Source organism: Mesoplodon bidens (genome assembly GCF_964165515.1).
Source record: "Mesoplodon bidens genome assembly, chromosome: 6".
NCBI lineage: Eukaryota > Metazoa > Chordata > Mammalia > Artiodactyla > Ziphiidae > Mesoplodon > Mesoplodon bidens.
Genome location: NC_138162.1, coordinates 917135 through 926049, shown reverse-complemented (window position 1 = coordinate 926049; position 8915 = coordinate 917135).

The following is an 8915-nucleotide window of genomic DNA, read 5'->3' as shown; positions in this document are numbered from 1 at the left end:
GGGGACACGGGTTCGTGCCCCGATCCAGGAAGATCCCACATGCCGCGGAGCGGCTAGGCCCGTGAGCCACAGCTACTGAGCCTGAGTGTCTGGAGCCTGTGCTCCGCAACGGGAGAGGCCGTGACACTGAGAGGCCCGCGCACAGCGATCAAAAAAAAAAAAAAAGAAAATTGGAAAATATTTTAAACTGAATGAAAACAAAAAATCAAAATTTATAGGATGCAGTTAAAGCAGAGCTTAGAGGGAAATGTATAACTGTAAACATTTATATTAGAATAGATAACAGATCTCAACATTTAAAACCTAAGTTGGGACTTCCCTGGTGGTCCAGTGGTTAAGAATCCACCTTCCAATGCAGGGGACGTGGGTTTGATCCCTGGTCAGGGAACTAAGATCCCATGTGCTGCGGGGCAACTAAGCCAGCGTGCCGCAACTAGAGACCATGTGTGCCACAACGAAGACCCAATGCAGCCAAATAAATAAATAAATAATTTTAAAAAACTAAATTTCGACCTTAAGGAGCTAAGGAAAAAAGGATCAAACTAAATCGAAAGCAAGCAAAAAATAAAACTTAGCGAAATCAGTGAAATAGAAAGCAGAAAATTAACAGAGAAAATCAATGAAACAGCAAGTTGTTTTTTTGGGAAGATCAACAATTATTTAGCTAGACTGATCAAGAAAAAATAAAATCAGGAGTAAAAGAAGGGACGTCACAACTGACCTTGCAGAAATCAAAGGGATTATCAGGGAATATTATGAACAACTTTATGTCAATAACTCAAAGTTTAGATAAAATGGAAAAATTCCTAAAAAGATACAAATTACCAAAACTGATGCAAGAAGAAATAGAAAATATGAATATACCTATAAGGAAATTGGACTAGTAATTTTAAACCCTCCCCCCTCCAAAAAAAAAGCCCAAGCCCAGGTGGTTTTGCTGGTGAATTCTACCAAACATTTAAAGAAGAATTAACACCAATCCTTCACAAACTCTTCCAGAAAATAGGAGAGGAGTAAACACTTCCCACCTCATTCTAGGAGGCCAATATTAACCTAAAACCAAAACTAGACCGAGGCATCACAAGAAAACTACAGACCAATATCCTCCATTAATATAAATGGAAAACTTCTCTACAAAATATTAGCAAACAGAATTCAGCAACATATGGAAAGGACTGTACATTATGATCATTTATTTCAGGAATATGAGTTTAACATCCAAAAATTAGTTCGTGTTATACACCTTATTAACATAATAAAGAACCAAGGGACTTCCCTGGACGTCCAGTGGCTAAGACTCCACACTTCCAATGCGGGGGGCCCGGGTTCGATCCCTGGTCAGGGAACTAGATCCCACATGCTGCAACTAAGAGTTCGCATGCTGCAACAAAGATCCCGCACGCAGCAACTGAGACCCGGCACAGACAAATAAATAAATAAATAATTTTAAAAAAGCACCCAAACCACATGATTATTTCAATAAATGCAGAAAAAAAGCATTTGAAAAAATCCAGTACCTATTCACAATAAATATTCTCAACAATTTAGGGATAGAAGAGAATTTCCTCAACCTGCTAAGGGCACCTATGAAACCCTATAGTTATCATCGTACTTGGTAGTGAAAGACCAAATGCTTCCCCTCTGAGGTTGGGAACGAGGCACAGATGGCTGCTCTTACCATTTCAGTCTTGGGACTAGAGGTTCTGTCTAGTTCACTCACCCAAGAAAAGAAACCAAAGGCATCCAGACTGGGAAAGAAGGGAAACTGTCTAACAGACAACATGATTTACAAAATGCTCAGGAGTCAACAACAAGCAAAAAACCTACTAGAACTAACAAGGTACAAGATCAATACTCAAAAGTCCATTTTATTTCTACATATTACTGACGAACAGGCCAAAAATAAAATTAAGAAAGCAATTTCATTCAAAATTGCAGACAAAAGAATAAAATACTTGGGAATAAATTTAACAAAATAAGTGCAAGCTTACTTACATTAAAATCCACGAAGCATTGCTGATGGTAAAGATGATCTAAATAAAGGGATTGAAAGACTCAATTTTGTTAAGACTGAAGTTGTCTTTTTTTAAAATAAATTGATTGATTTTATTTTTGGCTGTGTTGGGTCTTCGTTGCTGTGCGCAGGCTTTCTCTAGCTGTGGAGAGCAGGGGCTACTCTTCGCTGCGGTGTGCAGGATTCTCATTGGGGTCGCTTCTCTTGTTGTGGAGCACGGGCTCTAGGTGCGCGGGCTCAGTAGCTGTGGCGCACGGGCTTAGTTGCTCTGCGGCATGTGGGATCTCCCCGGACCAGAGATCAAACCCACGTCCCCTGTGTTGGCAGGCGGATTCTTAGCTACTGCGCCACCAGGAGAGTCCCAAGACTGCAGTTGTCTTAATAATTGATCTATGAATTCATTGCAATCTCTATCAAATCTTAGCAGAAATTGACAAGTTGATCCTAAAATGTATATGTAATTACAAAGGACCCAGAAGAGCCAAAACAATATTGAAAAAGAACGAAGTTGGAGGAGTAACACTAGCTGATTTCAAAACTTAATGCAAAGCTACAGTAACCAGGACAGTGTGGTCCTGGCATAACAACAGACATACAGATCAATGGAACAGAATCCAGATTCTAAAAACAAACCCTTACGCTTATGGTCAACTGATGTTCTACAAAGGTAGCAAGAAAATTCAATGGGAAAGGATAGCTTTTTTTCAACAAATGGTGATGGGTCGATTGGATACCTAGATACAAATGAATGAATTTACACCTTGCCTCATACCATATAAAAAATTAACTCAAAATGGATCATAGACCTAAATGCGAGAACCAAAACTACAAAACTCTTGGAAGAAAACATAAAATAAAATCTTTGTGGTTTTGGGTTAGGCAAAGATGTTTTAGATATACCAGAGCACGATCAACAACAGAAAATCTGATAATTGGACTTCATCAAAATTTAAAACACTTGGATTTCCCTGATGGCGCAGTGGTTGAGAGTCCGCCTGCTGATGCAGGGGATACGGGTTTGTGCCCCGGTCTGGGAAGATCCCACATGCCGCGGAGCGGCTAGGCCCACGAGCCATGGCCGCTGAGCCTGCACGTCCGGAGCCTGTGCTCCGCAACGGGAGAGGCCACAACAGTGAGAGGCCCGCGTACCGCAAAAAAACCCCAAAAAAGACAACATTAAGAAAATGAAAACATATGTCACAGACTTGGAGAAAATATTTACAAAACATATATCTGATAATATGGTTAATATGGGCAACAGATTTGAATAGACATTTCTCCAAAGAAAGTATACAAAAGGCCAATAATCACATGAAAAGATGTTAAACCTAATCAGTCATTAAGGGAAATGCTCATTAAAACCACAGTGAGAGGGGCTTCTCTGGTGGCTCAGTGGTTAAGAATCCGCAGGGGACACAGGTTTGAGCCCTGGTCCGGGAAGATCCCACATGCCGCGAAGCAACTAAGCCTGTGCGCCACAATTACTGAGCCTGCGCTCTAGAGCCCGCGAGCCACAACTACTGAAGCCTACATGCCTAGAGCCCGTGCTCCACAACAAGAGAAGCCACAGCAATGAGAAGCCCACGCACCACAACGAAGAGTAGCCCCCGCTCGCCACAACTAGAGAAAGCCCACGCACAGCAATGACGACCCAACACAGCCAAAAATATATAAAATAATTAATTAATTTAAAAAAACCCACAATGAGAAACATTTACATTTATTAAAACACTACATCCAAAACAGAAAAATACACAATTTCCTCTAGTGCTTATAGAATATTCATGAAGAAAAACCATATTATGGACGCTCAAATAAGTCTCAGTGTATTTAAGATCATACAACATATGTTCTCTGACCATATTGAAGTTAAAGTAAAAATTGATAGCAGAAATACATGCAGAAAATCTCCAAATATTTGAAAATTAAACAACAGGCTTCTAAATAACCCATAAATCAGGGAAGAAATTACAAGGGAAATTAGAAAAAATATGTAACTGGACAAAAACAAAAACACAACGTATATGGGCTTCCCTGGTGGCGCAGTGGTTGAGAGTCCGCCTGCCGATGCAGGGGACACGGGTTCATGCCCCGGTCTGGGAAGATCCCACATGCCGCGGAGCGGCTGGGCGTGTGAGCCATGGCCGCTGAGCCTGCGCGTCCGGAGCCTGTGCTCCGCAACGGGAGAGGCCACAACAGTGAGAAGCCCGCGTACCGCAAAAAAAAAAAAAACACAACGTATCAAACTTTGCAGGATTAAAAGCTTAGTGGGAACTTTATAAGAAAATAAAAGTTTTGATTCCTTGATTCCTCCTGAGCCCCACCTTCCCATTCCCCGTGGGAGTACTACCACCCTCTCAGTTGCTCTGGAGTTATTCGTGACTCCTCACTTTCTCGTCCACGTCTTGTCACCTCTACACCTCCTGCCTGGCACACGAATTATCCCAGTAACTTCCTGGCTGGTCACCCCCTCCTCCCTTGTTACCCACATAGCAGTCGGGTGGTCCTTTCTAAAAGGTCAATTGAACAGTGTCACTCTCCTGGACTAATCCCTCCAATCTCATTAGAATAAAGCTGGGGCCCTCTACACAGCCAGCCCCGTCCCACAGGACCTGGCCCACGACCCCTCTGGCCTCCTTCCTGTCTCCCCCTCCCTCCCTCTGCTCCATGCCCTTGCAGCCCCCTCCCTGGAACACCCTTTCCTCAGATATTTGCATGGCTTGCTCTCTCATTTCATTCAGAAAAAAAAGCAACCTGGATTGATTACTTAGTCATCTATTGATTCACACAGCCATAAACATTCATTATCTCTCACAGTTTCCCCGGTCAGGAATTTGGAGCAGCTTGACAGGGTGGCTCAGGCTTGGGGTCTCTCATGAGGTGACACTCAAGACATCAGCCAGGGCTGTCATCCCTTGAAGGCTCGAAGGGGGCCGGAGGGCCCCTGGAGTTTCCAAGGTGGTTCACTCCCTTGGCTGGCAAGTTGATGCTGGCCACTGGCAGGGGGCCACTGACAAAGAGTTCCTCCCCACACTGGCCTCCCCCAGAGCAGGTGACTCAGGAAGGGCAGTGCCAGAGGGAAGCTGTTCCTTCTAGACCTCAGCTCAGAAGTCACACACTGCCACTTCCTCCACGTTCCACTCAGTAAAAGAGTCATTCGGTCCATCCACATTCAAGGAGAAAGGAGCTGGGCTCCCCTTTGAAGGGATGCATGTCAAAGAAATTGCAGACATGTTGAAACCACCACACGGTCCCATCAAGCTCTATCCTTGTATTCTGCTTTCTTTTTCCTTGAAGTACATAACGCGGCATGAAATGATCTAAGGTGCTTATGTGTCTTCCACATGCTCAGTCGGGGATCTAACTTTTCCACGGCTGTAACCCAATAATTTAGAGGAGTGCCTGCCACACAGTGGGAGCTCAATAAATGTCTGTGAGTGAATTAAATGTCAAAGTCCAGCCTTGGGCTTCCCTGGTGGCGCAGTGGTTGAGAGTCCGCCTGCCGGTGCAGGGGACACGGGTTTGAGCTCTGGTCTGGGAGGATCCCACATGCCGCGGAGCGGCTGGGCCCGTGAGCCATGGCCGCTGAGCCTGCATGTCCGGAGCCTGTGCTCCGCGATGGGAGAGGCCACAACAGTGGGAGGCCCGCATACCACACACACACGCAAAAAAAGTCCAGCCTTGCCTATGGTGGGATCTGTGGGGAGTTTGTGATGTTGGGAAGATGGGCTTCCAGGAAAGGTAGGATTTGGAAAGTCAGAGAGGGTGGGGACAGGGAGAGGAGAGATGGTGTGGGGAGGCAGGTAGTAGAACCATGTGGATGAAGGTGTGCGAGGGGAAGTCAACTTGAGGGCAAGCAAGATGGCACCACAGGTGTCTGCAGCTGTGGTCTGTGAGGGTCCTTGGGCTCCCCCATATCAAGGATAGAGTCCTGGTGGCCAGGCCTGCTGACAGCCAGCCCCATCTCCCCAGTCTTGGTCTGGAGGCGGGCCCTTGCAGTGGGTGGACACCAGGCAAAGGCCCATCCTCTGCCCACTTGGCCGGCCACAGGCAAGATGTCTGCACAGAGAGCTTGCATAATGGCTCCTCCCTGTCTGTCAGCTTCCTCCTGAGAGAAATGCGACCACAGGTGGCTCAATTCTCAGAGATTCACTTCCAGAGAAGATGGCAGAGATGGGTTCTTGTCACAGTCTCTGATCTAGCCAAAATCTTAGGGAAAAACCCTGAGTGGGCTGCTTGGGTCATGTGACTACCTCTCGGCCAATAGATCGAGGCCAAGGAGGGTCTGTATCTATGATTGACAGCCCTTACTAGAGCGCCTGGGCTGGAGTCGGGGAGGAGGTGAAGCAGTTCCCTCCACATGGGGCTGCAGTTCCCAGAGGGAGGAACGGGTTGGGAAGAATGACTGAGCACTGAAGCAGCCCCTCCCCGTGGGGCAGACAGGGCCTCGCTCCCACCGAGGCCCCACCGAGGCCAGACGCAGCAACCCAGGTCTCCTTGGTCCTCACCACAGAGTGTGATACACCAGGATTCAGAGGGGTCCAAGCCCAGTATCTTTGTGTGTGTGTGTGTGTGTGTGTGTGTGTGTCTCACAGGTACGTTTATTCATGCATGAAGGCAGCGGCACTGCTGCAAGTCAACACGATGTCCCACGTTCCCACAACACAGCCAGACTGACGTCCCATCTGGTTAATGATGCCCATGAGAAGGTGCAGGACTGGAAGCTTTCAGGGCTTTGCTTCTTTTATCGGCACTCCTGATTTTATAAACGATGACGCCCATCACCCCCATTCCTACCCAAATCTCCTGGTATTCTTGGGTGTAGGGCTTCATGGGGATCCAGACGTTCTTAATAAGGTTTCAAGAATCTCAACGCAGGACCGGAGCCTCAGGCAGCCCCAACCCACAGCGGTATCTTTCACAGCAAGACAAAGCAAGGTCGAGGCCTTCTGCAACCGCACCCCCCTTGCTGGGGGTGTGGAAGAAGCCTACAAGGTGAAAGGGAGTGAGGAGCCCAGGAGAGATTCAAGCACGGGAGGGGCTGAGGCCTGGGGCACGCAAGGGCCTCAGGACAGAAGCTTGAGCACCTCCAGCCTGGGGGAGGCGGTGGTGTGCTGGCAAACTGGCCTCTAAAGGGAAAAAAGAGACCTGATTTGCAGGGTTTGGCAATTTCCGTGGTATAAGTACTCCGACCGTGACCAAGTTCAAGCTCCCAGCTGTGTAACAGCCAGCCCTCAGGTTTCTGGCTGTTTAGAAGTTCTTTTTCCAGGACCAGTAGGAGCTTCTGCAGAACCCCCGACTGGGGGATTGGGGTGGATGGAAGGGGACTGAACCTCTGGCGGCAGCCCCCTGCTGAATCCCTCCCTCCCTGCCATGTCCTGGAGCTGTCTGGGCCACACCAGAGCTGGCAGCTGCTGGCTGCCCATTCCCAGGCACGCATGCAGCCTCCAAGCTCTGAGCTACCAGAGGCCGCAGACCCTGTGGAGGTAGGGCCCACTCTGGGCCCCTGAGCACACCCCCTATGCCCTCCTGAGACTCCACAGGAGGAGTTGTGTCCCCAGGGCTGGTGCTCCTTCCACTATAGACCTCAATCCCAGAACAGAGAGAGTTGTGGGGCTGCAGCCGGAAGCAGGCAGACTAGCCTCCAAGCAACGATTTTCTTGCATCGGGAGAGAAGGGGACAAGAAAGGGAGCAGGCCAAGCACTGCAGCCCCTGCCTCAGAGCCAGGAAGTCCCGCAGGGTCTGTTTTGGGCTGGGTGTGGGGAGGTAAGCCTAGTGGTGAGAGCTGCAGGGGGTGTGGCCCTGTTGGGAGGGACATGGCTCCTCCCTTCTCCACTGCTTCGGACATCACTTAGGTGTGGGGACGACCCTGCTTTGTCCCCATTGGGGGCTTTTGCTGTTGGGTCTGCAGAATCCTCAGTTGCTATTGGAAACGGTGATGTCACCGGCAGCAGGCGGAGCTTCAGCCATCCTTTGAATTAGGGAGAAGGAAGCACACTGCGTGGGGGGGACGGTGAGGACAAAGAATTGGGATCACAAGGACCAGAGGACAAGGAGCTTCTGGAAGGGGCAGGAGGGGGTGCTGGGAGTGAGTTAGGAGAGGGGCTGCCAAGGGGAGGAGAGTGGAAACGGGGGATGTGTATGGCACTTCTATCCCGGCATCAGCAAGTGCTACCTGATGTCTAACCTTAGTCCCGTCTGCTGCAGAGACGACTCCCTCTGGCCGTGGTCTCTCCACAGCTGGTTTGGTTCAGACCCTCAGACTCTCCTGGAAGATCCAGCTCAACAAGAGGCGGCCACTGTCACCCCTTCTATTCTTTTTAACCCTCTGGGGGGAGTCCAAGTCACAGGGCCAGGCAGATGAGGTCTCTCCCCCATTTTTGAGCCTTCTGGAGAAGAGGTCGCCACCGTCCCTCTCCCAGAGGCATGGTTTAGGGCCTCTCCACACGCCTTGGTTTCCAGCCGGCAGAGTCAGGCCCTGAAATATCACTGACTGTGGGTGAGGACTCGTGCACGCGCGTGTGCGCACACACACAAACTGGCACGAGACCTTCGGTCGTGCTAAAGGACACGCAAGGCTGCACGCAGTGACACGGACCCCTCTAACCTCTCCAAACTCGGCTCCCTGCAGGTTCGAGACAGCCCAGGTCACTGTCTCAGCGACCCCTGAACACACGCGCGCACACACGCCCGCACACACGCGCACACAGACGTCCCCCGCTCGCGCGCGCTCTGAGAAACGCTGGCACGAACGCAGGCGCACACTCTGGCGCGGGAGGCGCCCCCGCTCCGGCTCCGTGTTGGGAAGCGGGGGCGGCGGGAGGGGTAGGAGACGTTGGTCCCGCTCGGCGCTCCGCAGTCGCCGCAGCCGCCGCAGCGTCGGGACCGGGACAAGCGAAG